The 25,061-nt window shown below is 42.3% G+C and overlaps 1 protein-coding gene and 1 pseudogene across 4 annotated transcripts in view; both read right to left on the bottom strand.

Moving 5' to 3' along the window:
* Dab1 (DAB adaptor protein 1) overlaps nucleotides 1–25,061 on the bottom strand; it is a 1,118,143-nt gene that overhangs the window by 786,480 nt on the left and 306,602 nt on the right. For all 4 annotated transcript variants that reach the window (XM_087660519.1, XM_087660515.1, XM_087660524.1 and 1 more), the window contains exon 2: nucleotides 9,526–9,685. The gene's annotated coding sequence lies outside the window, so the exon portion shown is untranslated. The remainder of the gene's footprint in view (nucleotides 1–9,525; nucleotides 9,686–25,061) is intronic.
* LOC148005949 (glyceraldehyde-3-phosphate dehydrogenase pseudogene) lies at nucleotides 20,722–23,151 on the bottom strand (annotated as a pseudogene).

Raw genomic sequence — 25,061 nt, 5'->3', positions numbered from 1 at the left:
TAGCCAGGAAGGGCAGTCCCTGTCCTCAGAGTAGTTAACAAGCTATTGACCAAACATGAAGATGCCAGCAGGTGAGTGGAATGAAGGCGCTACATCTCAGCTGACTGTTCTAACATCAAACAGAGGAGCAAGCAGCCATAAATCAACCAGGCCACTACAGGCATCGCATCAAGTTCAAGAGAGCACAAGATTTCAGGCTGCTATGCACAGCACAGGGAGGTTATCCCAGAGGCAGGTGTTCAAAAGAGAGACGCTCATGTTTGCCCAGACTTGCTTAAGACTTAAACAGGATTAAGACAAAACAGAATAGCACCACTTGCAGGCATACAGACAGTAACTAAGAATGTGGGAAATGGTAGTTGAGAAAAGCACGCGAAGGAAAGCAGTAAAGGAGAAAACATTTCATAGCATATTGCCCAACACAGCAGGGACAGAGAGAGGATCCCAGCTTCCAGAATTAAGTGCTGTAGTTGATAATGTGGCCAAACAGGATTTGAATCAGGCCTTTCGGAAAGCAGGCCTTCGGTTCTTCTATCAGGCTGTCTCTACACTGGCCTACAGTCTACCTGTAGTGTGTTCAGATGCGCATCCAAAGGTAAGAGCAATCACTTCCTGTTCTACTTTCCATCTCTGGTCCAACTAGAGGAAGTAGTCACAACTGAACCATTCACTGGGTAGCCAGATGTGTTCCTACAGCATGAGGACCTTGAATGGCCTCTTCTAGAAACGGGTCTATTCTATTTGCATAAATGCCCACTTAGCATCCAAGATCCTTCTGTCTTCTAGAGTAGCTGGCCCTACGTCTTCCTCCCCTTTTGCTCTGGGAGACATTTAAAACATCAAAACACCTTGACTTACACATTGGGCTTCCTCAATCCCAAATGACTTTTGTTTTCTACTTAACCAGTTGTTGTGCCACTTCAAAATTCAGTTAAAGGACCATATCATGTATTCTTCCAATCATTCATTCATTCAAAAGAAGCTAGGTCTTATCAAGTGCCAAGCATACTGAGTCAGTTCTAAGTACTTTCCTACCAGTTACACAACTCATAATAAGCGGCAACGGCTCAGGGCAGGGCTGTATGTTGATGGGGCTGGCTAGCTCATTAGAGTTTAGATTCCTTGAGGGCAGATTGGGTCTTACTCACATTCTAGCTTCATTTCTAGAATTAAGCACATAGCAGCTGCTCAATAAATATTTATTAAAGAATGAATAAAAGAATACATGAATGAATTGCATTTCAAATTCTATCCAGCTTACTGGATTCTGAAGGGAATTCTCCAAGCCATCAAATAGGCCTGGGATGAAACGTTCTCCTGTGCATTACTTAATAAAAAGAGCACTGGGTCAATTGAAAAATTTAAAGTCAATATGAAATTGATCCTCATCAGCACTTTCTTCTCCAAATATATAGACAAAGGGACATTTCTGAAACATATGTATTAGTGTTGCATTTTCTGCTCCACAGGCTCAGCGATCGTTGTCACCTCTAAGTCCAGCTCTCATTAATTTATGGGGCATCCAGCATAATCAGCAATAGGCTTCTTGGCAGCATAAATTGGAGTCTAGGCTAGGATTTGAATGAGTTCTAAGTTGCAAACGAGCTATTTCCTTGCATATTTTCTCTTAGAAGTTACGGAGCACCATTTTAATGATGCAGAAGCCCTGTAGGCAGGATGTTCAAGGACCCTCCAAGATTCTCGACCAACTCAACCCTTTCCACTGTACAAGAGAAAGAGTGTAGATAACCTACGTGACACATGAATAACACCTTCTCTGTCCAGCTAAACGGTTGAATAAATATATGCCCAAGAGGACCAAAAAGAGAGAAAAATAGGACTCCTTGCTGAAAGAAACACAATATCAAGGTAAGCCCGGGGTAGAAGAGCCTGGTGCCTAGTTCTGCACATGTGTGTTCTTTTGGGAACTGCTTGGATGGTCCTTAGGGACTGGCCCAGACAGAATTGAGAAAATGACTCTGAAGCCCAGGCTTGTCTTTCCTGCAAGCACTGAGAGGTGTCGCAGTCCAAGAACTCCTGAACTAACCATGTCCAATGCTGGCCCAGAATTGTTTAGCATAGGGATGTCTTGCTTAGAACTTTTAGGCAAGGATGCTCCTCCTGTTTTACAGTTGACATACAAACTGGCTATAGAATGAGCCTGGCTTGCCCATACCAAACTGAAATTTGACAGGGCAGAAGTCTCAGTAGCAACTTCTCCACACTGCAGGTGAAAGTCCCAGGCACAGTCTCCCTGGAATAAAACTCCAGATGGTCCTAGTGGTAAGTCTAGGGAAATGTAGGGTATGGGATGGGGAAAGAAGTCTTCAGAAGATAGAAAGAGGTACAATAAGGAAAGCGCTTTTATGCCACAGTGCACTCCTCTATGTCTAGTTACAGGTGCTTGGGTGGGTAGGCATAGTATAGCATTTATACACTCATATACACACAAATGCAAACATGTACAGAAAATGCAAATATCTATATAAATTAAATTGCATATAAAGCCCATATTTGAAGATATTATCATATTTAACACAACCCTAATACTATAAAGGAAAGGACACCATTTCTACTTTACAAGGACATTCAGAGCTGTAATGTTATATACCCAGAGGCAATCAACCACTAGACAATAGTCCCAGATTTGAACCCATTGCCGTGGTCTTGAGTTTTGAAATCAGTTACCTGTTCAGAACAAATGCTCTCAGGTATCCCAGGTTAATACATTTGCTAAGTAACTGAGGGTTACTTGAACTTTGGATCTATCTTCCAAACTGGAACTGTAGGCATGTCTCATCACAGCCAGAAATTACTTCAGTTTTGAAAGGCAATTTACAGTTGAGACTTGTGCTGTCCAACCTAGGTGAGCAATGTGTTACTCACATCTCAGTGTGTGTAACCTTTGACTTCCATGGTGTCCTCTGATCTCAAGCAGACTATTTCCCCATCTCTCTCAAAACAATGGTAGGGCATTATTTGCTCACATCCCAAGATGTATGGCATAAGAAGTCTCTACATGATCCAGACTTCCAATGTCATTCTTTCTACTTTGTTAAAAATAAGTGTAATTGTTTTTCTTTTGTTCAGGCACTGTATGTATGTGATATGCTTGCATATGTGTAAGCATGTTCATAGGCAAGTATGTTTGTGCATGTGGAGGCCTGAGGTTGACATTGTCTCCTTTCACCGTTCTACCCATTTTACTGAAGCAGGGTCTCTTAATGAAACTGGAGCTGACTGCTTTGGCTAATCTGGTTAGCTAGTTTTTGTGCCAGGGTTTATAGGCAGGCTACCATATTGACTCAATTTCTACATGAGGATTTCAACTTTGATCCTTAGTGGGAGGTATCATACCTGTTGAGCCATCATACCAGGCCTTGTCTTACTTTTCATAGTTACAAAAGATAAGGCAAGTTTAGAAGAAAATATATGTAAAGAAACAACGGAATGGAAAGGCGTCCTTATTCCTCTCTGGGGAGAAATTCATACATGTGTTAATGAAGCATCTTCTAGTGTTTAGGTGTCTGCGACTACACACCTAAGCATATGTTTGCATGGAAAAGACTGTTGTGAGGTTTCACTCCTCCCTTCTGTCCATATGTCATTACCAACATCAAAGAGCCTTTAGGGATCACTTTTATTTCATTTCTACTTTACTTGAAGGGGAACAAAACACCAAAACTCGTTTCTCACTTGTGAAAGTTTGTTTCTTGCTCGTTTTCAAAATTTCAAAAACCTTCACGGGGATAGATTTGTTTGGTCACAAATCTCTACTCTTTCTAATTTACAATACAACAATAGAGATACAACAATAGAAAAGGAATCCTGAGGGCAGGATCCTTTAGGACACTGTGTGCTGGTGAAGTTGTCCGCAGAGCTTTCTCTCTACCTGAGACTATCATGCTTTCTGATGGGGCCTTTTGACATGGTCAAGAACATTTGCCTAAGTTTGAATAAGAACAGATTAAGGGACCATGTTGAGACCGAAGTACATCTGTGTCACTTCTGCTCTAGCTAAACGCTATTTGCTGTTCCTTCACAATTCAGTGGGTTCTGTTGCTGACCTCCAGCCAAATGAATACAGTTAGAAGGGATGCAGGCAACATTCAGTAAGATTGACTCCAAACCCATCAAGTGGGATTTTTCTTTTTCTTTCTTCTTCAAACAGCTTGGGAACATGAGAAGGGAATGGTAATATAAGACTGGAAAGCAACCCAGTTCCCCAAATAGATGTGGTGAGCAGAATAATACCCTCCAGTTGTGTTAAGTCTAAGAGTGGGAAGGGTTGTTGATGAAGGAAGCTTATTCTAACTAATGCAATGAGCATTTGATTCACTCACAGGTCCCCAAACCCAAGAGCCTCAGCTGATATATTAAGCTTCCTGCCCTTTCTCGGCCAGTACAACTTTTAAGAGACTTGTGGGTGCTCTGTAGGCCCGTGCCCAGTTGAATGCTTAGCATATCAAATACGCTGACACAGGTTGAGAGAATTAATGGAACCCTTAAGAGTTTTGAATGCCAACTTGCAGCACTTAAGACCTCTTTCCCCATCTGGAAAAGACCATGCCCTTTGCATGTGCATGTGCATTCCCACATGCACATGGGAAAAGCCCAGTGCCTGGGCCAATCCTCCAGAGCAGTATGCAGTACTGAAAAATTCACTTCTGTTTCTCTATAGATGGGAATTATAGTGTGCAGAATACAAGCTGGAGAAACAACATCCCGTCCGAAGTCGACCCATTGTCTTCCTGGTAGCCTATATGGAGAAAGCCATCTCTGTACCACTTATTCTTTACTGTTTCCAAGGATTTGCCAAACACAGAGTGTCTACTCTTGCATAGGATGAGGTTGAGACTGCACATCTTTCCAGTCCTGAGGCCTTTCCTTGGGTTGTGCTACCTCATGCCAAATGGTAGTATGATGTAGAGGAGGCAGAAGTCACATCCTGTCTGCCCAGGGGTCTAACTATGTAGATAGCCCTCTATGGCAGCAGTCTAAGAATACAATGATATAACTCATTATATTGAAACAACAAACTTGACCTTCCATAAGAGGCCCCTGCCCATGTTATCAGTGTGCCATACAGTTCTTCCTGTCTCTTTTGAATACCTCTTGTTGAATATGGTCCCATAATTTAAATCTCCATTACCTTTCCAGATAACACTCTCTGTACTTTGAATAAAAGTTTTCCTATTTTGTATCTCCCATTCCCAACAGAAGAAAGAAACATTTCTTCCATCACAGGATGCTGTATGGGTTTGGTTTCACCACTGTCAGTGTTGGGACGTCAGCTGCAAAACGTAAAAATCAGACGCACAGGTCTCTGAAGTCTTTTTAAGCTTCAAAGCTTTATTTTATTTGCCAATAAAGATGTAAATTATTATGTATGCATACCCATAAAATAACACATAACTCTTTACATCTTCTAAATGAAAAGTGTTTGTAAAACTTTTCAAATAAAAACATTAAATTTCAATCCAATATATTTTGACAACTGACAAAGCACTCTAGAAACTATAAACTTTTTATCAATAAAATTCCAACTCTTCTACTCATTCAATTCTCAGATATAAAACAAACAATTCTAAAATATTAGTGGCGGGGTGGAGAGAAGGTTTACTGTGTAAAGAGATTGCCACACAAGCATCAAGACTTAACCTTGAATCCCTACATAAAATCTGAGTTCTAATGCAGCAGGGTGGGAGGAGAAGGCAGGGGAGTCCTTAGAACTTCATCATCCAGATAGCCTTGTACTCTCAGCAGACAAAAACAAGGAAAAACTGTCCTTAGACAAGCTAGAAGACACGGGCACATGTCTGAGGTTGGCCTCTAATCACTACTAGTTGATCATGTAACTCTACACTCATACATATGAGAGTGTGTGTGTGTGTGTGTGTGTGTGTGTGTGTAAAATAATATTATTGAAAATATTCTGGACTAAGAGGAACAGTTTGAGCATCATTGTAATTGCTTTGCTTGTATACCCAAAGACATAACTTATGCCTTTAGGATTCGGATTCTCCATTTGTCAAATGACAGTAATGCTAATATTACTTCTCAGGGAGACCAAGTAGTGTACATTAGACTACATAAAAAGGTACTTTCTAAATAAAAAAGGGGACAAATGTGTCATACAACTGAATCTCTATTCTAAGAAATTCTCTATTGGATTAAGCAAAGCATCTTAGATTTTCATAATCATGTCCCACTAACTATACTGTCTACAAAATAATGATGAATCCTTAGACATCTCAGTCCAACCACCTTTGACAGTCAGCATTTGAGTGGTATGCTAGTTACTTTTATGTGGACTTGACACAAACTAGAGACATCTCTCTGAGAAAAACAAGCCTAGACTGAGGAATTTCCCCACCATATTACCCTGTGGACAAGCCTGTGGGGCATGTTTTTAGTTGAGTATTGATGTGGAAAAACTTAGCTCATTGTGAGGGCTACCACTCCTGGACTGGTGGTCCTGGATAATATAAGAAACAGGCTGAGCAAACCATGGAGAGTATATGTAAGCAACACTCTTCTATGACCTGTGCTTCCAGTTCCTGCCTCTAGGTTCCTGCCTTGAATTCCCGCCCCAACTTCCCTAGAAAATGGACTATGAGCTGTAAAATGAAATAAACCCTTTCGTCCTCAAGTTGTTTATGGTCATGGAGTTTTAGCACTAGAAACACTAACCAAGACAAATGGATACTTTCCTGGACTTGCTGCTATACTTGTACAACAAAAGAATTAGACAAGCACGGGGTCAAGTCCCAGGTTTGTCAATGGATGTTTATATGAGCTTGAGAAAGAGGTTTCCATCTTGGGACCTTGGTACTCTCTATCAAAAAATAGTTAGATAGGGTTCGGGACAAAAGAGTGTTGCGAAAATTAAAACGTAAGAACTCCTCGATATACAGACATAGTTCCTCCCATGTAGCAAGCACTCAGAGAAATGTCTGCTGTGTGCTCATTCTTCCCCGTTTTCTCTTGAGCACCCACATGCTCAAACTCCATCATTAACCTTAGCGTAAACACATTTGGACGTAGATGGGTGCTCTTAGCCAGGTTATGTCAGAGAATGGCTCGACCGAAGTCTCTATACCAGTACCACAACGGGGTCCTGCATGAGCCTCTCACCCACTGTGCTCATCACCACAGGATTTCACCATGAGCATTTAATTTTTTTTATATAAAAAGAAAGATTATTCTCAATGATGCATGCGATAAATATGCAGGCTTTAAACCTTTTAGAAATATTAAAGATTTTACCGCTCAGCGTTTGACAGACTTGATTAATCCCTTCCACACAGAAATATTCAGGAGGATAGCTGTGGTTGGGTTTTAAAGCTCTGAGAGTGTTCTTTGATAAAAGCAAAGAAAAGGTAAAGGGCTTTTAAAAAGAGTGAGCAGTTCTCCTGCCACACAGAATAGACAAAGAATTCGAAGGCTCAGAATGCTGTGCAGAGTGGTAGCAGACTGGATGTTGGCATGGGGGAGGGGTGCAGGGAGCTGTGCTTTAAACCTTTCTCCTTCACAGGAGTTTTCCAATGAAAGGCACACGTCCAGCTTGAACACCAGATGGGAGTCTAAGAGGTTTCTTCTCTGCTGGGTTCCAAATGGATGTTGTAGAAAAGGGTGAGGGGGCAGGGCCAGCCAGGGCAGCACAGACTTCAGAGAGGAAGGAAATGGAAAGGCCACTGCCTCCTCCCTACACTTCTGTCAACAGTGCTCTACCTGGATACACCTCTTCAGGCCTCAGTTTAAAAGAAAAAGTAATGCATGGCTTGACTGTTTTCAGTCTGTTTCTCTTCCTGTCATTACCAGCACATACTAATGACACAAACCTATAGGAGTCATCAGGATGTCAGGATAGTCCCAAATACAAATGTGACACACTACCATCTCCGTGTATCTAGCCTTGTCTCCTCCTCTCCTTCCCAGCATGCTCTCTACTTCCTAACAGTCCACCTTCTGCATTCAGATCCAGATATTTCCCCTCCACTTTTATCAGGGCCCTCTAAAGAATGGGAATAAATTTTGACCAATTTTTCTTCATCAACATCTGCCTAGCTCTTGTACATAATCAGTACCTATTACTTGGAGAATTGTGTTTAATGAATAAAACTCTCTGAACAAAATAAAGAAATAAATAGGGTTTAACAAATACAATCTTTTAAAGATGCAGGTGATACAAACACTCCTTTTGAAGTGTGGCGCTTTCAGAATTGGCTAACGGATTCTACCTCTCTCTATACTATGATCGAAATTATTTCAGAGGTTAAAAGAACTGTGTCCAGCTCAAACCTCGTGTGGTAAACACTGTGTTTTACTGACAGGGGAGCCAGGAAAGGCTTCCAGTTTGGCTTCATTGCCTAGGAAAGGGGGTTTGCTTACTTCCTAGTAGGTGTCTTTGATGAAGGCATGTCTAGGTGAGCTATGGAGGACAAAGGAAAGGTGCCCTAAATCCAGAATTCTGCACCTTGGCAATGTTAGCCAAAGGTTTGGGAATGAGGGTAGGGCCCTAAGCTGGATGCTCAAGGATGTTGAGAAAAGGAGAGTGGGGAAGGATACATTGTATAGCACACTATGGTTTCCATCTGTGAATTTCCACTGTGATGCCAGACAAATTGCTGGCTTTTTCAATTCACCACCACCACCACAAACCTCTTTGTACCTCTACCTACTCTGAGCTTTTCTTTGCTGCCCAGGTCAATCTGCCACCCCAGCCCCTGTTCTATTTTTATGAGAGCCTTTTCCCAACATGAAACACCAACATATCTGCCACGAGATATTATGGGGGCAAAGGTGTAATTCAATTACGTGACTTAATCAATTCAAATGGCTAATGTACAAGAATCTCCGGATGTCATCCAGCTCTCAACTGAGGGGGAATAATTGTTCCATAATTTCTTAATTCTCCCACAAGACAGTTTAAATTAAAGGATGTCAATTTGCAAAGCCAGGCTGCATTGTATTCTTAAATTGGGCCTGAAATAGGCACACGAAGAAGGGTAATAAGGCCGACGGCACTGCCCAAAGTGCCTGGTGCTGTGCAAAACTGTTTAATACGGTCAGACCCTTTAATCTTCATATCTACTGATGCAGAAAGCAGTATATTTCTGTCACTTATGATAAGAAACATTACTTTTTAAATTCCTCGGTGAGGTCTATAGATCTTAGGCAGCCATGATAGTAGGACTTTCTATTTCTGTTCCCATGAACATTTCCTTTACCCCTCAAATTGGTTTTATTCTAATCCATTTACTTTCCAATCTAAGCGAGAGACAAGTAACCTGAAAGGAACCACACAGGAGAACAAAAGCATATGCCTTGCAGTTCTTGGAGCTGCTGCCTACCACCGCAGTCAATAGTTAGTGATTAAATGCATGAGGGTCCTGAGGTGTTAACTCTGGGGCCAACGGCGAGCTCCAGAAAGGGAGAGAAGAGAGAGAAATGAAATTAGAGAGGAACGAGCTGAGGGGTGATTTGAAATGCTGTTATAAAAGAATCGAGTATTGTACTCACAAGTGTCCTAAAGACTGGTTCAGTCAGTGTGTCCAGGCTGCACAGGGGTGATGCTGGGGGAAGCGAGTCCCCAGGTTCTGGTCGCAAGGGAATTCAGTGAAGCTCTTCTGAGATTGCCAGGGCCACAAGTCAGGAATCATGGAGAAAGGGCAGGGAGCAGCTGCAATGAAAGAAGCCCATGTCAGTTTTGAGAGCGGACTACAGAAGGTCAAAAGTGGGTCTGTGTTGACTTGGTTGCAACAATGGAGTTAGGACTAAGTGGTTGGGGAGGAACCCTGTCTAAAACAGAAGAGTTTATGGGTTGTTAAGCCCTGAGCACTGCACTGGGCTAAAGCAAAGGGATGAACTATATGTAAAACCCATGAAACTTCAAATCTTCTTCAATCTCTATTTCAAGATTTTAAACTGGTTGATACACACACAAGTCAAACCACCAAAGCTACAAATTATACATAGTTCCCTTTAAGAGTCTATCTGTGGAAGTAATATATTGAGGTGGAAGCAAAGGTAAAGAATTTAGGACTGCAGAGCTGTCTCATCAGTTAAGAGTGCAGAAGCTCTTGCAGAAGACCTAGGTTTGGTTTCCAGCACTGATTTGAGGGCCTACAATGACATGCAACTCCAGGGCACGCAATACACTCTTCTGAATTCTGTGGCTACCTGCTCTCATATACATATACTAAAATACACATGTACAGTTAATAATAATAATAAACTATATTTTAAAATGTGTATTTTAAATTTTGATAGATGTTGCCAAATGACCATCTGCGAAGGCTTAATTGTGTACTCTCTTCAGCAAATAGGAAAGGACTTGCCCATACCCTCACAAACAGGGCAGACAAGAAGTTTCTTTTATGAAAATGTAGTAGAGAGAAGCCACGTTTATGTTAATACAGGTGTTAATATTTCATGAAAGATATAGATAGCATTTTGAGTGCAGATTGTAGCCATTACATGTATTAATTTATTTGTAAATTAACAATAAACCTCTGGTTAGGATTATTATTGTTATTACGCAGGTAAGGAGCTAGAAACAACGATAACTTAGAACATATTGTGACCAGAGCTAGGAAAGATAGAGGGAAGATTCTAGCCCCAGCATCTGAGGTCCTCATTCACAGCCTTGTCTCCTAATTGTCAGTTCTTACTCCAAGTGATGGTGTGTTGCTGATGTTGTGTGTTTTAACAGGTACGCATGGATAGACAAGCAGGAGACGGAAAGCAACACAAGGAATCAAACCAGGGAGCCAGTCCTTTCCGTCCTGATGAAAGAACACATTGTCTGTTAACTGGATTTTCAAAATATTGGGCTTAAGGGAGCGATAGCAAAACCCCAGAGAAGAACATGTCAACACATTAACACGTCTTTTTCCTTATTTTTCCCTACAACTTTCATCAGAACGAAAATGATTCTATAAGTACTGACAATATAGTTAAAAGATGAGCTACAAAACCGAAAAGAACATGGCTCCTGTTTCCAGCCCACTGTCTACCATTCTTCAACTTTGCGACTTTAGAAAAGCTGCCCAACCAAAGGACACTGTGGTTAGGACAAAACGGCAACCAACAGATTGGGAAAAGATCTTTACCAATCCTACAACAGATAGAGGCCTTATATCCAAAATATACAAAGAACTCAAGAAGTTAGACCACAGGGAGACAAATAACCCTATTAAAAAATGGGGTTCAGAGCTAAACAAAGAATTCACAGCTGAGGAATGCCGAATGGCTGAGAAACACCTAAAGAAATGTTCAACATCTTTAGTCATAAGGGAAATGCAAATCAAAACAACCCTGAGATTTCACCTCACACCAGTGAGAATGGCTAAGATCAAAAACTCATGTGACAGCAGATGCTGGCAAGGATGCGGAGAAAGAGGAACACTCCTCCATTGTTGGTGGGATTGCAGACTGGTACAACCATTCTGGAAATCAGTCTGGAGGTTCCTCAGAAAATTGGACATTGAACTACCTGAGGACACAGCTATACCTCTCTTGGGCATATACCCAAAAGATGCTCCAACATATAAAAAAGACACGTGCTTCACTATGTTCATAGCAGCCTTATTTATAATAGCCAGAAGCTGGAAAGAACCCAGATGCCCTTCAACAGAGGAATGGATACAGAAAATGTGGTACATCTACACAATCGAATATTACTCAGCTATCAAAAACAATGACTTTATGAAATTCGTAGGCAAATGGTTGGAACTGGAAAATATCATCCTGAGTGAGGTAACCCAATCACAGAAAAACACACATGGTATGCACTCATTGATAAGTGGCTATTAGCCCAAATGCTTGAATTACCCTAGATGCCTAGAACAAATGAAACTCAAGACGGATGATCAAAATGTGAATGCTTCACTCCTTCTTTAAAAGGGGAACAAGAATACCCTTGGCAGGGAAGGGAGAGGCAAAGATTAAAACAGAGACTGAAGGAACACCCATTCAGAGCCTGCCCCACATGTGGCCCATACATATACAGCCACCCAATTAGACAAGATGGATGAGCAAAGAAGTGCAGGCCGACAGGAGCCGGATATAGATCGTTCCTGAGAGACACAGCCAGAATACAGCAAATACAGAGGCGAATGCCAGCAGCAAACCACTGAACTGAGAATAGGACCCCCGTTGAAGGAATCAGAGAAAGAACTGGAAGAGCTCGAAGGGGCTCGAGACCCCTTATGAACAACAATGCCAAGCAACCAGAGCTTCCAGGGACTAAGCCACTACCTAAAGACTATACATGGACTGACCCTGGACTCTGACCTCATAGGTAGCAATGAATATCCTAGTAAGAGCACCAGTGGAAGGGGAAGCCCTGGGTCCTGCTAAGACTGAACCCCCAGTGAACTAGATTGTTGGGGGGAGGGCGGCAATGTGGGGAACATGGGGAGGGGAACATCAATAAAGGAGGGGAGAGGGAGGGATTAGGGGGATGTTTGCCCGGAAACCGTGAAAGGGAATAACACTCGAAATGTAAATAAAAATACTCAAGTTAATAAAAAAAAAGAAAAGAAAAGAAAAGAAAAGGAAAGAAAAGCCGCCCAACTTCTCTGAACCTCATTGTGGCAATGAAAAAGCGAGTTCACAACCTCAGGAAATGCTTTATGAAAACTAAATATAAATAGTGCCTGTCAATGAGTATCATAATCTGTATACAGCTCCTGCCTCTCTGCTTGATCTCATTCATTCCCATATGGATGCCCCACTTCAATCCAATTGGTCTATTTGCTTTCATTATTAAACATTGATGGAATCCTCCAGTCAGCTTACATATCTGCATCATGTTCTTTTTGCTGAAACAATCACTTTGTTCCCCAGATCTTCTCTATATGGAGTCTTACCCAAAGCTATTCAAAACTACATCAACTGCCACCAACTCTATAGAGTTTCTTGGTCATTGACCTCAGATATACACTACTCTATCTGAATTCTCTTGGGTCGCTGGACTCTAACACTATTCCAAGGTTAATCATTACAATTACAGCAGTTAGCACGTGCTTACCTGTGTAGCAATAACAACACGATTCTCAATACGTCACATATTTTTCATCTCACTTAAACCTTTCCTTAAATTGTATGTGCTGTTGTCCTTTGCTGACATAGGCATGCATGCCTGTCACTCACTGTACATCCTATCTGAGTGACTTGATTGAAGGCTTTCAAGAGCAGAGGCTATGAACACGACATTTAAAATCATAAACTTTGGAGTCAAGAATTTGAATCTCCATCATTGCTAAGTCCAGCCCCTCTGCTATTTAGCAAGTTACCAAACTTAGCTTGAGTTTGCTTTGTGAACAGGGATGGTTAAGATACCTACTTCCAAGAGTCATCAGAAGGCTCAGACTACAAATAGGACAATCTACAACAGTGGCTGACTGATGAGGAGCTTGGGGAGTATCAGCCCTTACCATTATAAATTTTTTAAATATACAGGTTTAATGGTCCCACTCACAGTGTTCTGACTCAGGGATGGATGAAAGTGATATACATTGAATAAAAGCTAGATTTCTGAAATTTTACACTTTCTCAAACTGACAAATATGCTCTAATCATCTTTTTCACACAGAGTAGTGGCAGTGAGCTGCAGGTCCCAGTCAAGTATGGGATCAGGAGGAGAAGGATCTGTGCTCCACAGGGTAGTGAATTGCCAAGTCTTGATGTTCTGTAAATGGGTAAGCTCTGTGCATTTTCAGCTCTGCATGGATTTGCTGAGATGTAACCCAACAGAAGGTCAAAGTCTCTGACATCTTTTCATAGAGCTTCTACCTGAAGTGCCTTCTCACATCGTTAGCATCCTTCCACAATGAACAAGAGGAAGCCAAGGCTTAGGTTCCAAGATCCAGCCCTAACACTCTTTCCAGTGAGCCTTGCCTCCACTGTGTCCTCTGTTACCTTTCGGTTTTTGGTGTTGTTTGACAACAGAGTCTTACTCTGTAGTCATGGCTGGTGTGGAATTTGATATATAGATCAAGTTGTCCTCAAACTCATAGAGACCTGCTTGTCTATGCCACACAAGGGCTGGAGGTAAAGGTGTGCACTACCACACCTGGCATTATTTTTAATACCCGATTTTCTTATACTGATGTCCCATGGTTCCTATGCTATGGTTCTTGTCCCACTTCTTACTCCATTGCAAGTTCCCTAAAAATGGAGACCTGTATTAGTCATCAATCCCTAACACGTCACACAGCTCTGATGTGTCACTGAATGCCTATTAACTGAATAAGCCAATGCACTAGAAATAGATAAGAGAACGAGCAAAGAGAGAAAGTCACCAAATCATAACTTACTACTAGATAATTCACAGAAAAGTCATTCAACCTGACAATCAAAGAATAAGAAAGAAGCGGGACTAAAGGGGGATGCTTTATGAGAATAGATGTCGGAGCTCTGCACTGGACCAGCTGTGTTGTGTTCCTGTCAGATACACAGTCACACATCATGCTGCCAAGCATTCGAAGCTTTAGCAATAAACCATTATGAAATGCTAGATTCGCCACCCATACTTACGCTCAGGACATTAACAGACACACTGTTTGGCTGCTCTGATAAAAGTAGAGAGTTATGGAGAGAAAGTAATAATTAACTCATAAGGAGCAGGGCAAGTAAACATTCTATTAAAAGGGAAAAAGATTCCAAATGAATATAATCTCCTTCCATTACATTATAGGCATTAAAATTAATAGTGTTGGTTTTTCTGTGGCTTGCACAGTCATTGTATTTAACAAGCTGAAGTTAACTTCACAGGGGAAAAAAATAAATTAAATGTACCCGTGTCTCAGGAAACTTCATTTTCTGAGTGAATAGCCAAGTTGATGCACATCACCAGAGTGTCTGACAATCGGTTTTCCGTACTAGTGTGTTCTAAATGGGAAAGGAAACCAACTCTTCATTTAAATTATATTGCAAATCACTTCTTGCCTGCTGAATGGCATTCGACTGCAGTAGGTGGCTTTCACCGTAGGGCCCAAACCAAGACACTGGATGATTAATGCTAATTTGAAATGTTTTCTTGGTAGGGGGATGGGCACGTTATCTTGGTGCCGAAGAGGCTGAGGAAATTTTATGGTGGGTGACTGACTCAAAGGCCAACGGCATATTTACCATCAGATAAAAATGCACATTCACAAACATACCAAGACAAGTCAATTATTCCCCCCATTCACTGCTCCCCGGGTCCTTTGTGGAAAGAAACCTATTTATACTTCCCATCAGATGGATACACAGAATCATAGTAAACAAGCCCCCAGTCCCTCTGTTCTATATTTTATTTCCCAGGGCACCTTCCATTGTTGAAGCCATTAGTTTTGGTCTTTTTGTTCCCGATTTGTCAAGACAGACATTCTACTAGTCCTGGTCAGTTTCGCTTCCCATACCAAACAGTTCAGAGAGACACTGTTTGACTGAGCAGAAGAGAAACAAAGCAATGGAGCACACTTTGTAACCTTTGGCCTGAGTAGCTGAGAATCTATAGTGATGACAACATGTAAGGAGAGTTCCCAAAAGATTACTGCTTGTCTTTTACTCCCTATCCAATGTAACCCAATCAGATCATACAAAATAAGGAAATTAATTGGAACGAATATGTACAGAAAATATAATTAACCCCAGCTATCATTAGCACTTCTGAAATCAGCATATTCTTTGGAAAGAAAAGAATTCTCCTCATGGGGCACAGATATGGGTAGATTCTCCACCTCTTTGTGGGCAGCCTTCCCGCGTAGCATGCTCTCTCTGTACTTCACCATGCATGGCAAGGGGTGCTGTCAAGGGCACTTGAACTCCCACGGCCTGCCATAGGCATCTTGCTCTCTCCTTTGTACTGTCCTGGATGTGTCCCCTGCCTTTGCTGAGCTGGAGTTTCCTACTGTGCAAGATTGTCATGTGAATTTGAGGTAAACTACCGAGGTGCTGAATGCCTGTCATAAGCAGACACTCTACAATTGAGAGCTATTATTGCAATGTCCTTAAAATGAAGCCTGTTTCTGCACTTATCAGTGTTTTTCTACCATGCTGCCCTGATGATCAGTGAATAGTGCTTGAGATATTGGTTATCAGTACATCTAATGGGCTAATTTATATATGCATAAATAGCCCTGTGCCATAAGTACACATTTTCTGTTATGTGTGTTTAAATCAATGTACTTCAATAGCTGAAAGCTCATTTCCATGTGTGGCTTTGACCTTTAAAATTACCGAATGTGCTGCTCAAGTGACAGGATCCTTTCTGTACCCGACACTGATTTGCAAAATTAGATGTCCAGAAGGCTAAAACATAATTTTTGAGAACAAGACAACAGTCTAACAAGCCTGGGAATATGCCATTAACCCTGAACACAGCAGAGTCTTGGTGATTATCAAGGGACTAGACTTCTGCCTTTGCCATATGCACAGCAGGTCACACCTTTAGCCAGGACAGCTGCAGACAAGGTTCAAGAGGAGGGCCCAACGCCCATAGGCTCCCTGAGCCTGGACAGCCACTGAAGAGTTTGTCTCAAATTGACCGCATGTTGATGTTGCTCTGGCAGGCTTTACAACTTGCATTAAGCCAAACCTGGTAAATTCCAGGGAGCCTGAATGGAGAGCACATTTTTCAAACTTGCTGACTGTCACATAATAGTTTGAAGACAGAATTATAAGAGTACAGGGATATATGGATTGGCTAACGGTCTTTGAAAGGAATGGCCTTCCACCTAAGAAGGGTAAAAGGTATGGGAGGATAACTCAGAAAAACAGAATGGGGAAAGAAGAGATGAGAGCAAGAAGAATAGTGTTGTAGTCAGAAAGAAAGTGGGGTCATATGTATGACAGGAGTATGCTTCAGGGGATCTTGAAGTTATGAGTCAGACTTTTCTGGAGGGTCTTACAGACATAGCTTGAGTTGTGGAAACAGAGCTGAGCAGGCCAGATCCCAGGACAGGTTAGATTTAACAGAACTTATGCTATACACATCACTTCTCCAGACTTAAAGGCTGTAAAGGAAGGCCATGGCTCTTAGAAAGGAGTGTAGATAAATGGAGGAAGGAGTTCCTACAGCTGCCACATCTCTGGACCCATGCTTTGACCTCTGACACCCTGTCTTAGTACTTACCTCCAAGCCTTTCCATGCTTCATTGTTCTGTACCTAAAAAGCTCTTTTTCCCTATGCCATGGAAACATTATCAAATGTCACCTCCAAATAAGTCATACCTGATTTCCCCTGGAACAATTAACAACTCCTTTGTTCAGCCAATTTCTTTCAGACTCTTGATGAATTCTGCTGGGTCCATCTCATCACATTATGTAAAATGCCAGGCACCTGCACACCCAGTCCTTGCTGTTATTCTGTGTTTTCTTCTTTGATTTTTGCAACAATGCTCCACATATAGTTTCAATGTGAAAAGTATTTTTTGATATTAATTAAGTTATTTATTTACTTTACAACCTGATTGTAGCTTTCCCTCCCTCTCATCTTCACAGTCCCTCCCTCTCACCTACCCTTTCCCCATCTCTCCCTCCTCCCTTTCTCCTCCAAAAAGAAGAGGCTTTCCATAGAATATCGACTGGCTGTGGCATATCCAGTTGCAGTAAGACTAGGCACTCCTTCTGTTGTAAGATAGCCATGCTACAAAATACAGACCCAAAGATGCTAAGTAACAATGAAACAAGGGGGTGGGGGCAGCACTTGAATCTCACCTAGAAGGAGAAGTAGATTAGACTAGACAGCGGGTGATAGAGGGAAGAGACTAGGTACTAGAGGAGGTGGGGATAAGAAGAGAGGAATGAGGTGAGGGATGATGGGTGGGGCGAGAGTACTGAAAGAGACAATTGGATTGGGAGGTCATCTCTGGAGTGAGCTAGAAACCTAGGACAATGGAAAATCCCAGGAATCTATGAAGGCAACCCTAGCTAAGACTCTTAGCAATGGGAGATATGTGCTATCTTATAACCAGATAAGACTTCCAATGGGGGGATTGAGGCCCCAATCCAGCCACAAAACCTTAGACCCACTTTTCTTTTTTTTCCTACAAGATGTGTGGGATAAAAGATGGAGCAGAATGAGGGAAGGGTCAACCAATGTCTGGTTTAGCTTGAGACCCAAGCCATAAAGGGAACCCACCCTAACACTATTAACCATATTCTGTTATACTTACAGATAGGAGCCTAGCATAACTGTCATCAGAGGGACTTCGCCCAACAACTTACTAAAACTGATACAGAGACCCACAGGCAAACATTACATAGAGCTTGGAGAATCCTATAGAGAGTGGGAGGAAGGATTGAAGGAACCAGAAGGGTTACAGATATCATAAGAAAATCTATAGAATCAACTAACCTGGGTGCATAGGGGCCCACAGAGACTGAATCGCCAACCAGACAGCATGCCTGGGACAGACATAGGCCCTCTACACAGATGTAACTGGGTTTTCTCCTAAAGCAGGAGAGTGGGTTGTCTCTGACAACCTTGCCTACCTTTGGATGCCTTTCCCCTAACTGGGTTGCCTTGTGAAAAGTACTTTTTAAAAGAAGCTGTAGCACTGTAGTGGACATCTGCTGCTTCATTCTCGACAATACCATTTTTTGTAATCAGAGAGCTGTCTCACCTGGCATATCCAGCAGGATTCTGGAAGAACTATCAATCACAATGACTTTTGAATGTCCACTAGCTTTAGGGGTTGACATATGTCCTGGTTGGTTTTTGTCAACCTGACACAAGTTTGAGTTATGTGGCAAGAAGAACCTCAACTGAGAAAATGCCTTCATCAGATTGCCTATAGGCAAGTCAGTAGGGCATCTTGATTGATGATTGATGTGGGAGGCTCAAGCCCATGGAGGGTCTGTGCTACTCTTAGCCAGATGGTCCCAGATGGTGAAAGAAAGCAGGTTGAGCAAGCTGTGGAAAGCGTGCCTGGAAACAGCATTTCTCCATAGTCTCTGCTTCAGCTTCTGTCTCCAGCTTCCTGCCTTGCATTCCTGCCCAGGTTCTCCTTCATGATGGACTACAACTCAAAGGTGAAATGCACAATATTCCTCCCCCAATTAATTCTGGTCATTATGTTTTATCACAATAGAAACCAAACTAGGACATGTGACCCAAGAATTGCCAGTAACAGTCCTCCTATGAAGGCTCAAGACCTGTAAGGATTTTACCTTAGAACTGTCCAAATTATCATATTTGCTATAAGGATACAGCATCTATAGCATAAGCAAACATGGGTAACAATTAGCAGAGAAAGGTAGAACCAATAGATGTCTAGGAAGAATGTCCCAGAATAGTCATATTAGTGCCTGGCTAAAACTTCGCCTATCACCAGCACACGAAGAGGGCCAATCTGCACATGCTAATAAAGTCTTGGCTTTGCTTACTTTAATTAGATCCCTGCCCTTGTCAATAGAAATTATCTGTACAAACTCAATCATATTACAACAATGATTCTGATAAAATGCCTGTGTCATTTAAAAGATACGTTTGATTGTTCTATTAAAAAGTCAGTGATGCAAAGAGTATGTTTGTTTTAAAACAATGGTTTCAAGATCATTTAATATGCTCTAAGGGATCGGTAGAGTAATGAAATTAGAGATAAATGAAAAAAGAAGTACCTGGGGCTCGGGTCTTCCTTTTTAAGCAAAGGCAACTGTCATTATTCTGTTTTATATATTGCAATTTCATGTATAACGAGTTTTTAAAAGGACCCTATTGCCTTTAAAATGGTGTTAGACTAATACATTAAAATAAAATAAAATGATATTTTAAATAAAAACTTCCTGCACAGGAAAGATGAGCTGAAAACGGCTGTGCCAAATGACTCATCAGTGAAGGGTCTGGGGAACTGAGGGCTTCGCAGTTCACCAGGTTGCTGTATGTGAAGGCCAACAAACACCAGCCTTTCCCAGGGAAACTGTAGGACATCTTGTCTACAGACTCTGTGGCAGTCAACAGTTTCAAGTGTACGCTGAGGTCTCAATTGTATAGAAGAAGAGATTTCTGTCTAGAGAACAAGTCACGTTTCTGCCCTGTGCAGACTCAGGAAAATCAGCCAGGAGCCACCCTCAGGATGGGTTATGAAGAATATACAGCTTTAAGTTCTAAGCCCAAGTCACACTGAACTCTCTGGCTTCTCCCTCCCCCAGGTTCAGTCCTGATCACCTGAGTCACTTTCCCATGACCCCCTAGCCTGGCTCCTCCCACTTTCTTTTACTGCTAGGACATATTTCCCTAAGAACATACTCCCCTTCCCACTCTTATTCTTCTTTCTTAGACTTCCCCACAGCCACTTGCTGAACTTTCTCTAGTGTAATGTGGCTGAAGAACTTTCCTGATTCTTTAGGCAAATGACGTTCAGTCCCTACCCCATGACCTGGTGGAGACACATGCTCCCATCCCTTCCTGCTTCAAAAGCTACGGGGCCAAGCACAGACCTATCTTACCACTCTGAGCTTCAAAAATGTCATCTCCCTCTTGTGGCACATGGCCTCAGAACCACCATCCTGCACTATGATTTTGGGGGTTGGAGGGTACAATGAACTTTATTGATGGTATTCAAGAAATTAGAGATCTGTAGTTTCCTCACATTTTTATGGGGGTCTGGGATGGAACCATAGAAAGTGTTAGAGGCCGAGTTGGGACAGAGACTCCTCAGCATCCAAGGGCTTCTCTCTCTCTTGCTTTCAGTGTCCTTGCTGGGGTGGGTGGTTCAGGGTTTCTTACTCCTTGGAGGCCATGTAGGCCATGAGGTCCACCACCCTGTTGCTGTATCTGTATTCATTGTCATACAAGGAAATAAACTTTACAAAGTTGTCATTGAGAGCAATGCCAGCCCCAGCATCCAAGGTGGAAGAATGTGAGTTGATGTTGAAGTCACAGGAGACAACTTGGTCCTCAGTGTAGCTCAGGGTGCCCTTTAGTAGGTCCTTGGATGCCTGCTTTACTACCTTCATGATGCCATCGTATTTGGACACTTTCTCCCGGTGGCATGTCAGATCTAGGACAGATACATTGGTGGTAGGAATGCAGTGAAAGATCATGCCAGTGAGCTTCCCATTCAGCTCTAGGCTGACCTGGCCACAGACTTGACAGCACCAATGAATACAGGGATGATGTTCTGGGCAGCCCCATGGCCAACACGCCACAGCTTTCCAGAGGCTCCAACCACAGTCTTCTGAGTGGCAGTGATGGAATGGACCGTGGTCATGAATCCTTCCATGATGCCAAAGTTGTCATGGATGACCTTGGCTGGGGTCTAAGCAGTTGGTGATGCAGGATGCACTGCTGACAATATTGAATGAGTTGTCATATTTCTTGTGGTTCACCCCCATCACAAACATGGGGGTGTTGGCAGAAGGGGAGGAGATGATGACTCTTTTGGTCCCACCCTTTAAGTGGACCCCTGCCTTCTCTATGGTGGTGATGCCAGTAGATTCCACAACATACTCAGCCCCAGCGTCACTCAATTTGATGTTAGTGGGATCTCGCTCCTGGAAGATGCTGATGGGCTTCCTGTTGATGACAAGCTTCCATTTAGCCTTGACCATGCTGGTGAACTTGCCATGGGTAGAGTCATATTGTAGACTATGTAGTTGAAGTCAATAAAGGGGTCATTGATGGCCTCAATATCCACTTTTCCAGATGCAGAGTGACAGAGATGCTACACTATGATTTTTAAAAATATAATTACAAGGTGATCTTCCTGAGACACTGGCTACTGATTGAGAAACTCTGGGATGTAGAAGTGATTCTTTAGCTTGCAGGGAGTGACCAAGCTCTAAACTGGAGCCTACCTGTGTGCCCACCCCCTGTTCATCATGCACTGCAGTGGAAAAATGTACATCTGATGCCTCTGTGTTCAGACAGTTGATAATTATAGCAATAATTATACAGTCCTTAATATGACCCAGGCTCAGCTCTAAGTGCTTTCGTTTATTAACCCATCCAATCAACAGAGACCTCAAAAGCAAGCCACTTCTAGTGAACTGAAGTCCAGGGGAGTAAGTAACTTACCCAGGACACATAGCTGGTAACTAGTAGAGGCACTAGTAGAGTAAAGTCATCCCTGCTAGCCTCAGTTTTACATGAATGCTCCTCTTAACAATCAGCAACTGATAGTGTCTCTCTAGTGCTTCTTATGATGCACAGCTGAAGAGACTTCTTATCCTAACTTCATTTGCATCCCCAGGAATAAAAAAATAAAGTGCACAGCCAGTGATTAACAGTTCAGAGACAGTGTCATATTTTTCCAGAGCAAACAGAGGTCTCAGGTAAATGAACAAATGGCATTTAGAACAAGAGCATAATCTGGTGAATAGGGCACTGGGTTCTGGAATACTGGCATTGTGGCAATGAGGCAGAGGTATGCTGTTTCATGCAGAGTAGTCAAAGCAGGTCTCTCTGAGGAAGCTCTAGCTCATGCTGAGACCACAGGATAGCAAAAGTCCAGCAAAGGATATTGCAGACAAAAGGAATTTATCATACTGGAGAGTAAACTCAGGACCTCTGTGCACATAGAACCTGCAGTCCACAAGGTAGTCTAGGTCTGGATTCTTACTGCAACAGGAAGACTCTAGGAATGTTTAAGCAGAAGTATCATATCTGATCTGCAAAAACATCCCTCTGGCTGTCCTGTGGAGAAAGGTTCATAAGAGAAAAAGCAAAAATTAAAGGATTATTGGGGTAGGATTCCTATACAAACTGGAATGGCACCAAGGGCTTGTAGGGTATAACAGGGAGGGGGAGCAACTTATCAGCTGCATCAGTCAAAATTTACAGCCTGATCAGACAGCAGGGCTGCAGTACAGGACTTAAGGGCAACATGCATGCCAGTGCAGCTAGTTGCAGAACGTGCTGCTAATTGCAGAGTGTGCTGCAATGCAGACTTCCTGCCTGCTCTAAATGTTCACACAGAGGCTTGCTGTGTTCTCACCTTCACCAGAAGTGCTGGGTGTTATTACAAGAAGAGAATATGAAAAATACAGTGGCCCTTTGAAAGAAGGGGGAGACCAAGATAATGAGGAGTTTTCTTTTATTATAAAAAAGAAGTATTTTTCAAATGACAGGTCTATGGCTGGGCACCAATAACAAGAGCCCAGACTTGCAGGTGCCAGTGTGCCAGATCCAGTTATCCCAAGCGTGATCCCCATCTACGCATTCACCCACACAGACATCCTTAATGCTCCCATCATCCCAGTAGCAGAAATAGATAGAAGAAGAAGAAGCCAGGAATGCACAATTAGTCCAGGGTCACACAGCTGGCTAGTGTTAGAGCCTAAGTACAAAAGGCAGGCTGGCTATGGAATTTACCCTTCATTCACGTATTTGCACCTCAATAAATTGAACAAAATAAGAAATGGCATCTGGTTGAGGACATCCTGTACTGCAATGCATCTCTAGCATGATTCTCATCATAAAATACTATACCATGTATACTATATAGGCATCACAGGGGATGAGCTCATAGGGAACCCTGACACCCACTGCCACTGGAATGCAGCACAATCAAAATCATACAGAAACCATGTTCTGAACCAATGGAGTGTGTGAATGCTTGGCAGGCACACACTATTATTTTTTTAAACAAACTATAAATTTAACCAGATTTTTACCTAATACTTGAGTCTACTGAAGAGTACCAAAACTCAAAATAATTAGCCAAGAAAGAACACTTCGGAAGGTAGCATTTTCGAAACTCTACCTGTTACTGGCCCTGAAAACTAGTATGTGGTTTCAGGATGATATCTAGCAAACGGTGGGACCTCTGAGACCTCTTTCCCATTAGTACCCTGAGGTCAGTACCCAGCACAAGTTGTGTGTTAAAATAGGTCAAACAGGCCCCGAAATCCCAGCTTCCCAGAATATTAGCTGTGTGACCTTAGCAATAATATCTCAACCTTTTTATGCATCTGCATCTTCCTTGGTAAGTCAAGATGAGATACAAGGCATCATTCTTATGCATACTGCAGGAGAGGGGCAAGACCCTAAGTCAGTGTGTATCCTAGTCATACACTCAGGAGCTAAAGAGGATCTGCTACTATTACAACATAGTGGTAGATGGAAAGGCCAAATATAAGACACTGAGAAATCAAGTTTAAAGTGACCAGGAAGCTTCCTCCCTATTGACTGTCTTCTATGGTGCTAGAAGGTGCTATTCAGCCTTTTGGGGAAGAAAAGTTATCAATGGTCTTACCCACCACTGGATCCTTTATACTTCAATAACAATGTATCAGGTAGACTGTGCTCATTGGTACAATAGTGGCATATCTATTTGGAAGTAACCAACTACTTTTTATTTGGACTTAAGGCCTAGTCCACATGAGATAATTTCCTACCTGGTACTAACACCTGGTTAAGAGCCCAATGAAAGATAGGACAACAATCACAGGGTGGAAACTGCTATTAAATGGTCTGTTGTGAAATTGCCTTTTAGCTATTTATGGTTACACTCATAGTCTTCGTCAGAGAAGTTTCTTTTAACAGTAGGCAGCAGTCAGTACAGTAGCTCACACTGATCAACATGCAGAGAGTAGTTGACTGCTAGGGCTCAGCACTAAACAGGATTCCATTATCAATATCATTGCCAAGGCTCTGGGAATAAGGCGAAACAGGAGGCAGAAAGAGTAGAAGAAATGGAAAGGAGTACTGGGAAATGCTGTCTTCTAGATGTGATACGGCAGTTGCCACCTAAACTCACATCAACAATACAAGACTGGCTCTCCAGGCAGTGTCAAGGGTAGGCTTCCTCTTGTGGCATAGGTCTAAAGCTGGACCAGTCGGTGACTCCCACAATGTCTCCGCCACCTTTCCCCAGCACATCTTGTAGGCAGGACAAATTGTATGTCAAAGGTTATATGGCTGGTTTGGTGTCCCAATCCCTGAAAGATTTGTCTGGCTACAGGAGACAGCCATTTCAGTCTTCATATCTTCCATTGCTAGGAGTCTTGGATAATAAGGTGACTCTCATAGATTCCTGGGAGTTTCCCACTGCGCTGGGTATCTAGCTTATCTCCAAGATAGCCCACTGCCCCATTTCCAGCTGTCTCATCCAGTTCTCTCT

This window comes from Rattus norvegicus, chromosome 5 (assembly GCF_021556685.1).
Source record: "Rattus norvegicus strain SHRSP/BbbUtx chromosome 5, alternate assembly SHRSP_T2T, whole genome shotgun sequence".
NCBI lineage: Eukaryota > Metazoa > Chordata > Mammalia > Rodentia > Muridae > Rattus > Rattus norvegicus.
This window is presented reverse-complemented; position numbering and strand designations above follow the sequence as displayed.